The 17,557-nt window shown below is 34.8% G+C and overlaps 2 pseudogenes; both read left to right on the forward strand.

Annotated features, from left to right (window-relative positions):
• The first annotated feature begins 3,362 nt into the window (after positions 1-3,362).
• LOC149191226 (tryptophan--tRNA ligase, cytoplasmic pseudogene) lies at positions 3,363-4,918 on the forward strand (annotated as a pseudogene).
• Positions 4,919-7,190: 2,272 nt separating this feature from the next.
• On the forward strand, positions 7,191-7,685 carry LOC149191227 (uncharacterized; annotated as a pseudogene).
• The last annotated feature ends 9,872 nt before the right edge of the window (positions 7,686-17,557 follow it).

The raw sequence follows: 17,557 nt of genomic DNA on the forward strand, positions 1-17,557 counted from the left end.
TTTATTTTTCCCTGGGTATTAAAGATCTATTTCTTGATGGTGAATAATATTTAAATATGAAATTGGCTGTTTATTATTCACCGGGTGAATCCACTAACGAAGGCTTCATTGAATTACGATTTTGCTAGCAAGAAAATGAGGAAAACACATGAAAAGAGTATGAGGCTTTCAGGGATTTTAAGGAAATCTTATTTTTTATTATCAGCTATGTGGTTTAATTTACCCTTAACATTAAAAATATTATTTCCTTCTTTATATTCTCAGAAGATTGTAAATCCCAAGAAGTACGTTCTTCATTGGAAAAATAAGATCTTCCTTCTTCTTGATTTATCAATCTCGGCACAACTGTATCTCCTAAAAATGAGAGGAGAGATGATTGTTGCATTACAATTCCTGAAGATAATTAGTCACATTCTAGGTATAAAGGTGATGATTCAATATCTTTGGTAGCCACCACCTTGCCTCACAATCAACCCTTTTCTTTTCATTTCAAAATTAGGGAAATTTTCAAACCCTTGAAGCAGTTCATCGGTATCCTTTAAAAAGCTTCAAATTTCAGCCAAGTTTATCTACAGAGAAACAAATTTTAAATTATTTATGAAGATTTGGTTTTGAGGTTGTTTTGCCATACATTAAAGAAAGAAGCTCATCAATGGTTCCAACATTTGGAGGCAAGTTCAATTATTTCATGAATTATTTATGAAGATTTGGTTTTGAGGTTTTTTTGCCATACATTAAAGAAAGAAGCTCATCAATGGTTCCAACATTTGGAGGCAAGTTCAATTATTTCATGCCATGGTTTTCAGGATATCCTTCTTAGATATTGGGGCAAGAAAAACACCTATTGGAATTATATACTATCAAGTGGTAGAACAATGAATTTGTCACTGAGTTTCATAGGAGGTTTCAAAAAATTTATTTTAGCATGTCAAAACAAATTTAACCTCCTAAAGTTGTTGCCATGGTGTATTATTTAACATCTCATCCTCTTGAATTGGAATTTTTTCTTAGGGAAAGGAAGCCTTGCACTATGGATCAAATGTTTCTCTATGCACAAGAAATTGAGGATAATCTATGAGCATATAGGAAACTTCCCTGTCAAAATATTTTTGCAAATCTGGAAATAAATCAGTACAAGGAGGAATCAAAAGAACAATCATCCGATCTAAACTTTCCTTCCTCAAATTTTAAAGGTTGTAAGTTAAATTATTATGAATTAAACAAATTGCCTCAACAAAATAATGTTACTTATGTAGCAAACCATTTCCCATTTCAGGAATTAATGAATGGATCTGACATGGTGTTTCTTGAAGGAAATGTTGCAAAAATTGAAGGGGAATACTCACATTACACAGAGCACCTTGCTCGCAGTAATTAAAATGACATGGTGTTTCTTGAAGGAAATGTTGCAAAAATTGAAGGGGAATACTCACATTACACAGAGCACCTTGCTCGCAGTAATGAAAATTTCTTTGTTTCTAGCAAAAATTTGTTACACCAACAATTTGTTGAACCAGAACACATGGCACCATCTTCAAATTTTTATATTCAAATCAATTGTGCTTCTATGGAAATGTGTGAAAAATTGAACACAATTTTATACAAGAATATTTCTGAAGCAAAAGTTCTTTCGTCTGATTATGCAAAGAAGCGGGTTGTTGTACAATCCAAAGTTCAGGAGTTAAAAAGTGAGTATAACTGTCTTGTTCATGAAAAGTGTCGACAAATTTCTTAGGAGAAGCACGCAGCTGAAATATCCTCACATAAACTTTATGGTTCAGTCGCTGACTATATTTCAAACATTCTCTAGTCAACAACAAATATCATTTGTGGGGTATGTGCTAAACGTTTTGTCTAAAAATATTCTATGGTGCATACCAATTTTATTTTCTGAATCACAGCAGTGGGCAGGCACAAGGTCTAGTACCCAGTTGTTGGGCTGGTGCCATTGGAAGGTACTTAACCTGAATGAGTTCAGTCATATACATATTTAGGAACCTGTACACAAATAAGCTAATTTTTTAGTTTAGTTTTTAGTTGATGAATAAGGGTCACAGTCCTAGTTGCAGACATGTTTGGAAAGGTTTTTAGGTAAAAAAATGAGAGATTTCAGTTTTCAGAATTCTGAACTCTGTGCCCAACTAAGGCCATTGATCTGGATTTCTGAGCAATTTGCGTGCAAAGTGTTGTCCTCAGTTGGAGCCAGATGTTGTATCTCATTCTAGCACAACTGAAGTATCAAATATCCTCAAGAAAGTTCGAGCACAAGATTAAAATTTTGCAAATTTGGTGGAACCTGAATAGTAATGCCACTGATATTCTAAAGGCAGAATGGGAAGAAAGTAGTAAAGAATGTTTTTTGAAAATATATGGTATTAAAACTCTTCTGAAAAGTTACTTGCCTAAAGAAAGATGCCCATTTACCACAAAAGATAAAAATTCTATTTGGGGTGTTTTAAAAGATTTTTACTTGTAGATAAATATCCGAGGATGTGGTGTTAAGTGAAGTTGATAAAGTGCATATAAGCCTTGCTGCGGAGGGAATTTATGATCTCGTTCTTGGTCCAGTGGATCAATATGTAAGTTGTATCACGTATGGAGAACCTGTTTTCCATTTCCCTCATCGTTGTTTCCGCATTGAACTTGTGTTACAGATTTCTATCATTTAATAAAGTAAATGGTGTATTGCTGGAGCATCCACAAAATATTTTATACACTAAAGTCTTACAGTCAAACATTGCTTTAGTGAAAGAAATAAGAGTAGAAAATATTTGAGGACAGTCGTTGAATGATGTGATCTACTCATCCGTAAAGATATTCAACTTTCTGAATGCTTTTAGAGATTTTCAATGGAATTGTCATTAAAAATACTTTCTTGTGTGAGATGTTTCAACATGTTGGTTTTGTAGTGTTACTCATTTTGCAACCGAATCGGAAACTCATGGATGCATTGATTTATTCTCTTATTGGTAAGAAGAACCCTTTCTTAAGGAGGAGATGGTCTGTCTTGGCAGAGAAGTAACAACACTTATGAAGCAAAATCTTTATTTTCTGATAGATGTAATAATAGTGAAAGGAAATCTGCTGAAGAGCAGATATCTATTCCAACTGGTGAAAGTGAGTTGTTAAATTCTAAAATGGAAAAGATAAGAATCGATGAAGGTGGTCGAAAAGAAGCAGCATAAGTTCTAGTACATCTCATATGGCATGTCAAGGGGTGTTTCTTGAGAATCGAATTTGTCTTACAAACAAACCATGTCTCTTTTGAAGTTATTGAATTATTTCTCAATGAACTATCAAAAATATCAGAATAACTTTGCATACAGTTGCACCCAGAGTGCATGATAAGACGGCGGGGGCGGATGGCTTTCGCTCCCCAGCCGAGTTGGAACCCTGCGGAGGTCTGCCCTTCTGCGATTTGTGACGGCTCTGTCGTATCTGCCGGCTTCGGCCGTATTTTGCCTGGCTTTGGCCGTATTCTGACTGGCTTCGGCCATATTGTAATCATGAGAGCTACGGCCATATATGGATTTTCTATCTGAAAAAAACTTTGCATACAGTTATGGTACCAGATTTACAGTGTGGAAAAACGTAGGCATCTCGAGGTTGTGAATTTCAGGATCGATTTTCGAGCAAACAAAGAAATATTTAAAAGATCGGCGATCTGGGTTTTGAGCAGAAAGGCCCCAACTGAATTTCGCGTAGGAAATTTCCAGAAATTTGAAGCGGTTTGACATGTTTTCTGAGTTCCTTCAAACACTAATTTTCATAAAAAACACCCTCCACGCTTTGGGCGGCTCACTGTAATTCGATTTGTATTCATTCTCGGACGAGACTTGAAGAAATTTTATTATGGCGAAACAAACGATCCTAGTTATAATTGGAAGAAAAATATGGAGGCTCACTCAACAGAAATGAAAGATCAAGAATCACTTATTTGTAAGTGCCATCGATATTTTTCCAGTCTTAAAATAGAGAGGGATGAATTACAGCAGACACGAAAGAAACTCTGGAAATAGGAGAATCAACTTGCATCTGTAAATTGATAAATTAAAATCTGAAATTGTGAAGGTGGAATAATTTTGGACCATGCTACTCCTTGTGATATACGAAGGGGTTTTAATTCGGTCAAAAGAATTTGTAGGGATCACAACATCTCTGGTGTTTGGTCCAATCTATGAATTGCTGGATTGCGATGATAAAATTTTCATTGTTGTGGAAATTAGAACTGTGAAGTAGCTGCTGAAGTGGGAGGGCACATTGACCATGACAAGATCATTGAGCAATGCGGCTGTCCAAAACTGTATCAATCAATTATCGAAAGGGTGATGAAGCACACTGGCAAGCCTGCCCGTGTCTTCCTCCGCCATGGTGTTTTCCTTTCTCACAGGGAATTTGACAAGATTTTCAATGCATTTGAGAAAGGAGAAAATAATTATTTATATATTGGCAGAGGATCTTCATCTGAAGCTTTGCATTGGGAACATCTTGTGCCATTTATGTTTACAAAATATTTACAAGATGCATTCAAATTACCACTTGTAATACAAGTCACTGATGATGAGAAATGCATGTGGAAGAATCTTACTATTGAGGAGAGTCGGAGACTTGCCCGTGAAAATGCCAAATATATAATTGCAAATCATTTTGATATTTCAAGAACATTCATATTTTATGATTTTGACTATGTTGGGGAGCCTTCTACAGGAACATGGTTAGAATTACTATATGTGTTACATTGAATCAGGGGAAGACAAGAAAAATGTCTATAAGTGATTCCACTCTAATAATATATGTATATGATTCTGCGAAGGACCTCAAGAACAAGGTGAATAAATATGCCTTCTCAGAAGGTGGAGATAACATAGAAAATCATAGGGAATTTGGGGCAAATCTTGAGGTGGGTCGAAAACATTAAACAAGAATATGGAGCTGGAAGAATGCTTACTGGAGAAATTAAAAAGCTTCTTATTGAAACTTTGACAAACTTAGTTGAACGAAATTGTGAGATGAGGTGTTGGATGTGTTTATTAATCCAGGCCTTTTCCTGATATGTTTGGTTAAGGATGCAGTATTTCCAATTGTTTCCCAGCCTGGAACCGATGGTATAAAGTTGATGGCAATGTTTAGTGTTTCATATTGATAGCTCACATTATTCTTCGCCTGAGTAAAATAATCCTGTTGGCATAAATTGCACAGGGTTTATACAGAGGTGTGCTCTGGTAGATGATTTTCTCAAACCTCCTATTTAAAAAATCGATGGCTATTAATTATCACGGGGTCACTCTCCTCATCTCAAGAAACCACCAAATGTGCCCTCGGCGGTGGGCTTTGTTGTTTCTTGAAAACCACAACGAGGTTATGAATCGGCGATAAGATTTGGGCCCCAATACTAATGTTTGTAGTTAATTTAAATGCCCAAAATGTATAAGTATATGATGTAAAATTTCAGATGCGCTCAGAGTTCATTTTTTTTAAAGAAAAGATTGGTATTTAATATATATATATATATATTTTGTAATGTAATAATTTTGAAAAAAAAAAAATTCAAAACCAAAATAGTTTTCATAACTGTTCTAAAAATAGTTTATTAACTATTTTCAAAAGTTAGTTTCAAAATTGATTTCATAGTTAGGCTAGGAGGCAGAAATAAAAGCTTAGGAGTTAGATGGGGAAGGGGTTCGGAAGGCCACAATCTTCCATCACTAGAAATGTAAACCAAACATTCCCTGTGAAATTTGAAGATGAAATTGCAGTTGATTCCAGAATTGGGAAGTTGCAGTGATTGTATTTCTCTTGAGTTTCAACATTCATATTTATGTATTTCCCTCTCTTGGATAGTGTAAGATGCAGCTTGTGATTTGGTTTAGTTTTGGATGAATTTACGTAATTGTACTCATTAAAACTAATCCTGAAGCCCTTAATGGGCGCTCCATATCCAGGAACCTCATTCATATTTTCTGAGTCTTACATCATTCTTTCTACAGAGTTAAAGCACATATTCCAAAATTATGTCTCCTCAATTTTCTGCTTTACACCTCCACCTTGCCACCATCATAGCCTCTGTCACCATTTTTCTTTGGAAGGCTAGGGTTTTAGAATTAGAATATTTGCTTGCAACCCATCATGGCTTGTACTTCCAGCCATTGAATTTAGCTATTTTTAATTAATCTCTAAATGTCTCGGGCACTGGTTCCCCCACACCTAAGAATTATCTCCTGAGGTACAAGAGGAGGTGAGCTTGTTCTAAATTCAGAGCACAAATTCTATTGCTGACGAGCTCAAGCATGCCAAGTGTCAGGGCTTCAAGCTTGCCAAGCGCCTTGAAAAACAACTTTAAAATCCATTGCGCTCTCCTTTCCGAAAAAACCCAAAATTGCTTCTTCTTCTTCTTCATGGCTGAGAGCACAGCATCCCGCTTGCTAGTGGGAAAATGCACAATGGATTTTGTGGATTTTGTGGCTTCATTACGAGCTCCATTTATTGCAGAAATAAGAAATATGTGCCCTTAATGGGACTCCCATTAAAGGAGCTTAGCCAATTTTTCTTGCTTAGTTGTTGAAGGATGAAAGACATAAGAAACAATTGAAGTCAATCAGGTTTGAATTTTTTGTTGGTGATGCACAAATCTTGAGCTAACATGAATTTTAAAGTTGTTACATTAACTATTTTATTTTTTATGTGTGCAATGCTTCTATGGTTTTATTGTTTCGATTATCGAATCTCAAACCTCGGTTTGAGGATTTGGGGTTCAATTCCTTGATTTACTGCTCCAAGGGTTCATGTACTTTGGAAAGTCTCAGTTGTTTTGTTGCACATTGTAGATCACTGCATTACTGTTATAGAGTTTTTTGGGGTTTTCTGTGCAAGCATTCTCAGGTTTGGTTGTGTTATTTTTTAGTGATTCATCAAATGTCTGTGTGTATTTACACTCAATGGTTTTTCTTTGTTATTATGTCTTTGTTTGGTTGTTTAGTTCATATTTTGCACCTTTATTTTTGTTTTCACTTTAAATATCTTGTGGTCATATGTTTGTGTCTTGTCTCCTGAAGTTATGGGTATTCGGGTTATCCACATTTTTTTTGTGATATCTTTCTTCGATTGTTAATTATTTTCATAATTTGCAGAGTTTAGCATTAGGCATTAAGGTTGAGTGAACTTTAGTTTTGGATTACCCAAAGCTAGCAGTCATGGAAAACCCTTACTCCTTCTGGCAATTTGGGGAAGAGCTTAGTGGAAAACCCATGGCCTCAGATGATCACTAATAGACTTTAGCAGCCTCTCTGCTTACCCTTGCCGAGCATATGAGGTCCACAGGGACCATATGAATAGATCAAAATCCACAGGGTCCCGTGGAGAAGCCAAGCAGAGGGGAAAATACAAGGGGAAACTAGAAGTAACCAAGTTGGAAACGCTTACCCTTAACCTAAAACAGATGAGCTTTGATTGGAAGCCAGAAGATGTTGGAGTCAAGGGGGAGATTTGAATGGATTTCAAAATGAAAATATTCCTTGCCACAACAATAAAATCGACGCAATAACAACAGAAACAATGCATTTGACAAGATATTTAAGATTCTACCATTGACAAAAATGTTGACAAGAACTGAGATACTTGGGGGTTACATTTTTGTATGCAATAATGATACCATGCAGGAGGATCTAAAGCATCAGTTTATTTGGTAAGTTTTATATAGGCCTTGTATGAATAATGTTTCATATATATTCATAGAAGCAAGTTTTTGGTAGCTATGTTAGTTTAAAAAAAATCACAATGGCAAAGAAACATGCTTTCTTTAATGTTTAGTGCCCTTAAAATGAGTCATGCTTTGTGAATGGGGCTAGTTGTTAACCTATGAAGTAAACCTTGTATTGAACCATACAATCCCATTATTTCCCCACCCATATGGCATGAGTTTTAGATGGTTGGGAGAATCTCTTTTTGGTGAAATATATTACCCCTGAAACATAGCACCTAACCTAGGTGCAAGTTCGAGCGGTGCTACACTTGGGGCATGTTTCTTGAAGTTCTTCCTAGAAAAAAAATGAAAAGAAAATATTGTTTTGTAAGACTATTTTCTTGAGTCATGATGCAGGAGCATCCGACACTCTCAATTAAAGGAGGAATCCAAAGTGGAGAATGAGAGGACGTGGACCATTGGAGCAACACAAGGGACAATTTCTGCTAAAACAAAGCTTAAATGATGGACTTAATTAAATGTAGTTTGACATGTATGCATATAGTTGAGAGATTTAGGGGTTGTTGAGGAAATCATGGAGATATCTGATCGGATCCTTTCAGTGATCCGATCCAATGTTTCTCTATATATATTACAAGCCTGCGTGTTAAATAGAGAGGAGAGGAATATAGAGAGTGATAGATAGAGATTGTAGAACCGAGAGTATTCAAATGTAGTTCGAGTGTTTCGTATAGATAGTCTGAATGTTCCGTGTGCAAGTTTGATTGACCATCGATCACTAAAAGGATCGATGGCGATCTAAAATATCTTTAACTGTTGTATGGAGTGATAACAGTGTAAGTGGTTGAGTATGGCAGAGGAAGCTAAGCGTAGCGTAAGTCCATCAACAGAATGAGAAACAAGAGTGAATGCACAAGAGTCTTATCGCATCGGCGGATTGTTTTATACAGGGACGGCCTCATGCCTTAAGGATTCGGGATAAGAAATCGTCGCTTTATCATATCGGAGGAAACCATTGGAACAAGAACTGGAACGGGCCTTTGTAATAGAGTGATAGCGATATGTGATTAAATCGCAACCATTGGATCGGAAGTCAGATCGACGGTCCCAATGGGATCGCTAATCGCATTTCGGGAGGTCAAAGGCTGGTGGCAATGGGACGCCGATACGGTGATGGGCCAATAATGCGATATCACCGATAAGTTGATCAATGATCGGAGATCAGGCAGATCGGAGGTCAGAGGAGTGGCACAGTGGAAAGGGATGGGTCAAGAGGCGGACCTAACGATAACTATAGTCGCAGGCGTATAAAATTTGAGATCTGCATTATGTGTTCGGAGCGCGTTTTCCTGTTTATCCTGTTGTTTTCTGTGTAATTGCACTAAAGTGGTGGAGTCCTGATTTATAAAGGAAAACTCAATAATGTTGTGTTGCGCGGGTTTTTAAGGAAAACGCCATCATTAACACTTTCGATAGGGTTTGTGGGCCCATAACCCACATGGAAAATTACATTTAATTGAGTACAAGTTCTGAAGGAAAGAGGACTTGGAGATCAAACACAGGAAATCCATTCAAGATACATAAGAATGGGAGAACAAGATCATACATACATCTTGGAGGTAAGATAGTGTGTTTGGTTTCAAATTGAAATTGAAGATTGTGGTTGCAGATGAAGCATCTCAGTAAGGGATAGAAAGATAAGCTATGAGAGAAGAATCAAATGTGTTCTTGAAGGAAGAGTAAGGAAAACACTCTGAAGAAAAGTGGCAGTGAACCTGAAGAATCCAACAAGAGATTGGACAGAGAGGATAGCTGAAGTGTTCTCAAGAGAGAGTGAGAGATTGCAGAAGCCTAGAAGGAGCAAAGGTGTTGCTCAAGAGGAGGTTCTAGAGAGAGAACTAGAAGGATTCCAAAAGACTGAGTGAGGAGGGCTTGGTGAGGTATCGTGTAGCAGAGGAAGACTATTACTACAGAGGTTGGTTGCAGCTCACAGAGGATCATGAAGGTAGTTCCACTGAGAAGTGGGTAGAATTGATAAAGATAAGGAGAAGCATATGACCAGGAGGTCATAATTTTTTGTGCCTCAGAAGTCTGATGCAGGAGCATCTGACACTCTTGATTAAAGGAGGAATCCAAAGCAGAGAGCGAGAGGACGTGGACCATCAGAGCAACATAAGGGACAATTTCAGTTAAAATAGAGCTTAAATTATGGACTTAATTAAATGTAATTTGCCATGTATGTATATAGTTAATAGATTTAGGGGTTGTTGAGGAAATCATGGAGAGATCTGATTGGATCCTTTTAGTGATCTGATCCAATATTTCTCTATATATATTACAAGCCCACGTGTTAAATAGATAGGAGAGGAATATAGAGAGTGATAGATAGATATTGTAGAACTGAGAGTATTAAAATGTAGTCGAGTGAGAAACTGTTCTAAGACTAAAATGCCTTAGCTTGTAATTATGCCATGTATAATATATAAATGTGTTTAAGTGTTGAAATTGTGCATCTGTGTGTGTTTCGTATAGATAGTTTGCACGTTACGTGTGCAAGTTTGATCGACCATTGATCACTAAAAGGATCGATGGCGATCTAAAATATCTTTAACTGTTGTATGGAGTGATAACAATGTAAGTGGCTGAGTATGGCAGAGGAAGCCGAGCATAGCGTAAGTCCATCAACAAAACAAGAAACAAGAGTGAATGCATAGGAGTCTTATCGCATCGGTGGATTGTTTTATACAGGGATGGGCCTCATGCCTTAAGGATTCACGATAAGCAATTGCCGCTTTATCACGTTGGTGGAAACCATTGGAACAAGAACTAGAATGGGCCTTTGTAATAGAGAGATAGTGATATGCGATTAAATCGCAACTATCTGATTGAAATTTAGATTGACGGTCCCGATGGGATCACTAATCGTAATTCAGGAGGTCAAAGGCTGGCGACAATGGGACGCCAATACGGCGATGCGCCGATAATGCGATATTGTCGATAAGCCGATCGGCAATCGAAGATCGGACCGATCGGAGGTCGGAGGAGTGGCACAGCGAAAAGGGATGGATCAAGAGGTGGACCCGACGATAACTATAGTCGTGGGCGTATAAAATTTGCGATCCGCGTTATGTGTTCGGAGTGTGTTTTACCGTGTATCCCGTTTTTTTTCTGTGTAATTGCACTAAAGTGGTGCAGTCCCGATTTATAAAGGAAAACTCAATAAAGTTGTGTTTCCCAGGTTTTTAAGAAAAAAACCATCATTAACGCTTTCGATAGGGTTTGTGGGCCCATAACCCACAGGCCTCGGGATCGAATTTATAAATGAAAGGGGAAATTGGTTATACCCCTATTTCTCTTTTCATCAAGTTGTGAAACACTTTCAAGCATAACATAGGTGCCAATTTCATGGCCATATGCCTCTAATTTTATCACCACGAGTAGCTTATGTGTTTCTATTTGTTCACATGATGGTCCAATCGGTCATTTGCACACACTTAATAAAATAAATTATGTGGTTTTGATTTAAATGGGCCATCTAAGTTTTTATAAGATGGAGAAATGTGGTGTGCTATTATTTTTTTCTCAAAGATACAAGGATTTTGTACAAGTATACAACTCATCAATTGCATGGCGTTTTCTGAGGTTGGTTCTGAATTTTCATATTGTGTGCATTATTTGTAGCTACTGTGTGCATTATGAGCATGGATCGTTTTCTTATGAAACTAAAGTGTGATGGTTGACCAGTGACAATGTGTTAACTATCTTTATATATGCAACCAATTTTGGATGGTCAGATATTGATCCAAAAGAATGGGAAGACAAAAAATTTAATATCATCTAAATGTGTTTAAGTGAAAATGAACAATTATTAAACATTATTATCTAAGTACCTCACTTGAATAATTTTTCATTTTCACTTTTATGTTCTTTTCCAAATAGTCTTTTTTTCCCTTTTTGTTTTTTGAATTATATTAAGGCTCTTCGAAGATTTTGGTGAATCCAGAATAAAATAATCAAAATTATGCTAGGGATTATGATGGCGCTTATGTTCAAATGAGATTATCATACAACCCCATAACACATTTGTTCATTTTTCTTGTACACTCGGTTGATTATAATATAGAAAGCACATTTGGACTTCTATACATATTGATATATAAGGTCTGATGCTTGATTTTTCTTCTCTAGGAATTGTTTCATTGTTTTCCAAGCTTGAAATTCAACTAAATTATATTGAATAATATGATTGTCATCTAGGTTATGCAATATAATTTCTCAATATTATATGAATAACTATGAAAATTACTCCTTCAAATATGAGTCCCCTTTTGTAAAACCCAGAGTACCTCTACAATATAAAAAAATATAATATTTTTAATTATTCACTAGCTATTATTTTTTTATTGTATTTATTATTTATCTTTGATAGTGGAATTTCATGGTGGTTCAATTCACTGAAATATTGTTTATTTCTTTATTCTTTCTAATACTACCGTGTTTCCATTTAGCAGGTCTATTCAGATGGAACAACAACATTGTCTACATATGAAAGAAAAGCAAATCTTCGAGAATTCTATGGTAGGTTGTTTTTTCTTTTTTAAACAAAGGGAAAAAAGGAAGTATAACAATTGTGATCTAATGGGGATTGTTAATTTAGGTATATCATATATGAAATGAGTATTTTTCTATCATGTTGAAGCTTATTCTTACTGTTTCATATTTGATTAATTTTTATTATGTATTTCTTCTTATGTGAGACAAACTACTTAGGCATGGATTGTGTCTCATATTGTCAGAGGATGTTAGCTACAATTTGTATTTTTGCACTAGTTTAACTTCCTTATTATTGTAAACTTGTAGCACTCAAGTTGTACAAAAATTGGTAGAGATTATTAAGACTCCACAATAGTTTTCTATGATTGTATCTTCATTTAAACTTGATGTTCTGCTCTCATAAAGAACTCAAATGGAAATCATGTTGTGCGATGTTACTTGCAACAACTTCACAGTCCAGAAATCTAGGTTATATAGATGTTATTCTTCATTACGAGCACTCTTAACATTATTTTATTTTTAGATATATAGATTCTCACTCTTCATCACGAGCACTTGCAATAACAATTTCTTTAGATTTCATCTCATCTTGTCCATAAGTTCCTTTTCTATCTACTATTATTTTTCTACATATATGTTTGTTCCAGATACTTTTGTTTTCAGTCATAAATATGGGTTGTTAATTTTTTTTTATAACTTTTGTAGTTATATCATCCAATGGAATGGAAATAAATGCAGGATTAGGTAGGCAGGAAGTTGGTAACTCACAAAATTGGGAATTCATTTGATTTGTACTATTTCTATATATGGCTTATGAATGTGCCACCATTTTTCAAGGTTCTCAGTATTGAAATTTTATTTGACATCTATAATGATAAATTCATGTTCATCTTAAGTACTCTACCTAAAGTAATTCTAGAAGTGCCTCCACTACCTTTGACAAAATAATCATTCACTAAAAAATAGTGATTTAGTGATAGAATGAACAAATGAAAATGTCACAAGTATTAAGAGAGTTATGGTAAATAGACATCCATATTTATGATGCTTTACAAACCTCCTTTTGTGGCTTAATCAAATTGATATAGAGCTCAAAGAGGTACTAAGTAGTAAAGTGTGTGGATTTTTGTTACAAGCAACATTTCACTCCACTATCAAGCACTTATGCGAGAATGAGATTACTAGTACCTTGTCAGCCTCAGTTCACCCAGAAAGGGAAAACATGTCACAAGCCAATTTCAACCTAAATGTAGAGGATAAAAATTTCTCCTATAAACTACCCAAGTTAGACCCAATTGAAAATGAAGCGTGTGGCTTATTTGTACCAGTATTCTATTATTTGTTAAAAATGTTATCTACGTGCACTTAAGGATTGAAAAAAAGTTGCAACCTACTAACTTATATACATGCATTAAAAAACTGGAGCTCTCGCAATGGGATCTCCAAGTAGAGTACCCATGGTATTTCTTTCTTCATGTTAAAATTAACATTACTATTAATTGGGTTTCTGAAGTACAAGATGACAGTACAAGACAAGGAGCATAAGGTTCCATGCTACTCTCATTCATAAAATCTATGTAGTAATTATTGAATGAGTACTATGATAACATTCAATACATTTTATGTTAAAATATGGTATCTTATTACCACAATGGTCATTTTCCTTTGGATTTACTAAGTAGTTGTACTATAGATAAGCCAAACAATAACAACTGTGACACTTGTCGATGTCACTAAACTTTCTATTGATGATAATTGAGGTTATCTATCTGTAGGCCACTTAATGTTGAGTTAGCTATTGAATGTGGATGGATGAAGTATTTGGTATCTTGTTAAGTTCTGAAGTATCAAATCGAGATGTTCCTATACTCCAATATAACTCACATTATTATGTTAATATTATGGAGCACAATACCACCTCTGTGTAAGATGATGGCAAGGCCTAGGGATGCTTTACTATTGCAAAAAATTGTCCGGTGGGTAAGGATATACATGGCCTATTCCATGCCTCTTTAGATTCTTGCTCCAAAATCACACCTTTGAGTAATGAGAGCATTTCTTTTAACAGTTTGGTCACGAGGAGAAAGTATAATTACCATAGAAACACCATACTAGTTTTAGGGAAACCAAATCTCACAAGCTCTTATATGCTACCGAGGAGTTGCTATATGGCTTCCTCTCTCCAAATGGAATTCACTGTTAAAATAGAAAAAAATCACAAATGGATAGATAAGTATCCAAGAAACCCAATGTCTATAAATAAATTCCATATATAATCCTTGACTTCATCGGGCAGTATTCCAAGGTATCATTTTTTTAATAGCATGATATATTTTCATATAAAAATTCCTTTGATTATTTCAACCAGTTCCTTCTTGTAAGGAACTTTCCTGCCTACACTATTCAAGGTAATTACTCAACTAAACCTAGTTAATCCTACGGTATTATGTGGAGACCTTTACCCAATGTCTTCAAGTCACGAAAGATTGGGCAACAATGTATGAGACTTGTAAGAAGCTAAGAAGAAGAGCATAATAATTGTGGCTGAAGTTTAAAAAGCAAATGAGTATATTAATGAAGTCAACTTTTTTGAATCCCTTAAATTATGGTTGGCCAAACTTATTTTACTAGTATCCAATTACCTATTAGTATATTATTGAGCTTGTATTTTTTAATAAGTATATCTACATACTTTTGTGATAGCTTTATTTTTTGGTTTATGTCTCCATTGATTTGAAGAAAACAGACTGTCTAGAATGATTAGCTTTTCATTAGCATCACTTATTGATACATCAAATATATTTACGGCTCCTTTATCCATCTCAACTTAATAGGCGAACTTCTTATGTGAAAAAAATTATCATATTTTATAATGTGAATATAACTAATAAAAAAATGATCAACCTTATTTCTTCTGATCTTTCACTTTTTGGAACCTTCTTTTATTTAAATAAATTCTTTGTTTAAGAACCTTGTTTATTATGAGAATAACTCACTTTAAGAAAACAACTTATCCTTCTTTTCCTCTATTGAATTAGGAGAGAGTTAAAAATCAAGAGATTCAAACTCAGGTTTCGTACAGTGTTCAAACTTCAAAACTTTGATAATTGTGGCAATGTCGTGTCAAGGATTTGAGTTTTTAAAACTTATGCATAACAATAACAATATTAGGGGAGGTTTTTGTTTTGGGTTTGTTTATTTTATTTTATATATGTTGATTGGACAACATTTTCTATTTTTATTTTTCAATTTAATTTGGGTTTCAAGTTGAAACTCAAGCTTTCGTTTGAATAACATGTAACAATACTCTTTAATATCATGGTAAATGATAGTTTATTTTTTATGATGACAATTCCTTTTTTATGTTGCAGTAGAACATTGCATTGAGATTTCAACACACAAGCATGTTTGTTGTGTCCTTCAACGATGCATTGATCATCCAATTACAGGAAAAAAACAATGTTTGGGCACTGAGATAGATGCAAATGCATTTTCCCTCTCTCAAGATGCTTATGGGTACTACCATGACAACCTGAACAAGTTGTAGTTATTAAAAAAATTTGTCACACATAACACTATTCATGGTTTGATCTTTCAATCTTAGGAAGTTGTGTGGAATCTTGATGTAGTTCTTAATATATATACATTAATTGTTGAATATGTCATAAATGATACTTTGTTTGATGGCTTGTTTTCCTTGTTAGTCTATGCCCATTTCTAACAAATAGCTTGTTGACTTGGTCCATTAGGTGAGCATAGTGTTTAATTTTTGTTTTTAAAAGTGTTGTAATGATTACTTAATTGTTGAGAGAATAGTTCATTTGCACATTTACTAATTATTTAAAATATGTTTTTGTAGAAACTATGTGGTGCAGTATATCTTGGCTCTAGAAATGCCATGCGTAATTGAAGATGTAATAAATCACCTCGAGGATAAATATCCCATCCTTTCAATGCAAAATTACAACAACAATGTGATTGAATCTTGCGTGAAAAATTCTGGAGAAGTGGCTCATTCACATAATAATTTGAAAAAGAAATTTATATACTTGTCATTTCGGCTGCCCATGGTTTTATTGAATACACCTCTGCCACCCAACATTCTCATCAGTGTGCCCTATTTTGTAGACAATAGATAATTTTTTCTTTTTATTATCATTTGATTGGCATATAAAATAAAGTATTGAATGTGTAACCTCATAATAAGATCTTGTGGCTAGCAAGAGCATTGTATTTGTGATTTGGATGGGAGGGTAACAATTATACCGATGAATCAAATCAGTAATTGCTTGATGAGGTGAATACCAATTTTCACTTTAGGGACCCAGCTATACATTAGAATAATATGGGACTAAGGAGTAGACAAATGTTTCTTCCAGTTGATGATTTTGTTGGGGTGTGTGATTCTTGACAGAGCCACGTGGTGGAAATTTGCAAAAATCAAAGGCAGTGACATTACCACCATGTGGCTCTTGTTTTTAATACAACACTTTTTACCAAAATATTTTTCACCTTTTTCTTCACCTAGTGACATGTGGTTCAGATAAGAGCCTAATTTCATAAAAAATAATCACATCGTGTCCCAGTAAGAGTATGAGAAGAACCAAAATATTCCTATAATGCTTCATTCTATATTATTTAATGGGTTGATAATCTATCTTCATACACACCTATATCATACTTTAATGGTTTCAAGGCTCACTTTCTTAATTGTATGTGTTGATTTAGGCTTGTTACAGACTTGTATGATACTTTGATCATCCTTTTAGTTTGAAATCCATATTATCATTCTGTTGATCACACTAAATCTAATAAAATCAACCTTAGTTATGGATAGTTTAGCAAAGAACATAGAAGGAAGACAACAATTACAAAAGTGTCAAAATGACTAACAAACTTCACAACATCTTAGAGGAAAATAGTGTCAGAGGTATGGTTTGGACCTCTGATAGAAAATTGATACCTTAAGGTACTCTTCTAATTTTGTTATCATTTTTAGAACCACAATATGTTAAATTGGGTACCCCTCTTCCATTTTCAAATTACAAAAATATCAAACATTTTCCTAAAATAAACATTATGTTTCTTATGATCTGATGCAACATTGTAATATGTACTTTGTGCTACAAGTGTGGTAGATGTTATAGTGTCAATATAGTAGCACATACTCTTTCCTTGCCTTCAAGCAATGACTAAAGAGAAAATAGATTAGATATTTTTTTATCATATCTAGTGGTTGTGAAACAATTATTTTCACTATAAAAGCATTCAATATACTACATTTTCTTAGTTTCTTTTTCGGTA

The sequence above is a fragment of the Pinus tabuliformis genome, chromosome 3_1, assembly GCF_031772625.1.
Source record: "Pinus tabuliformis cultivar Carrire ecotype Pingquan chromosome 3_1, CPIR1, whole genome shotgun sequence".
Lineage (NCBI taxonomy): Eukaryota > Viridiplantae > Streptophyta > Pinopsida > Pinales > Pinaceae > Pinus > Pinus tabuliformis.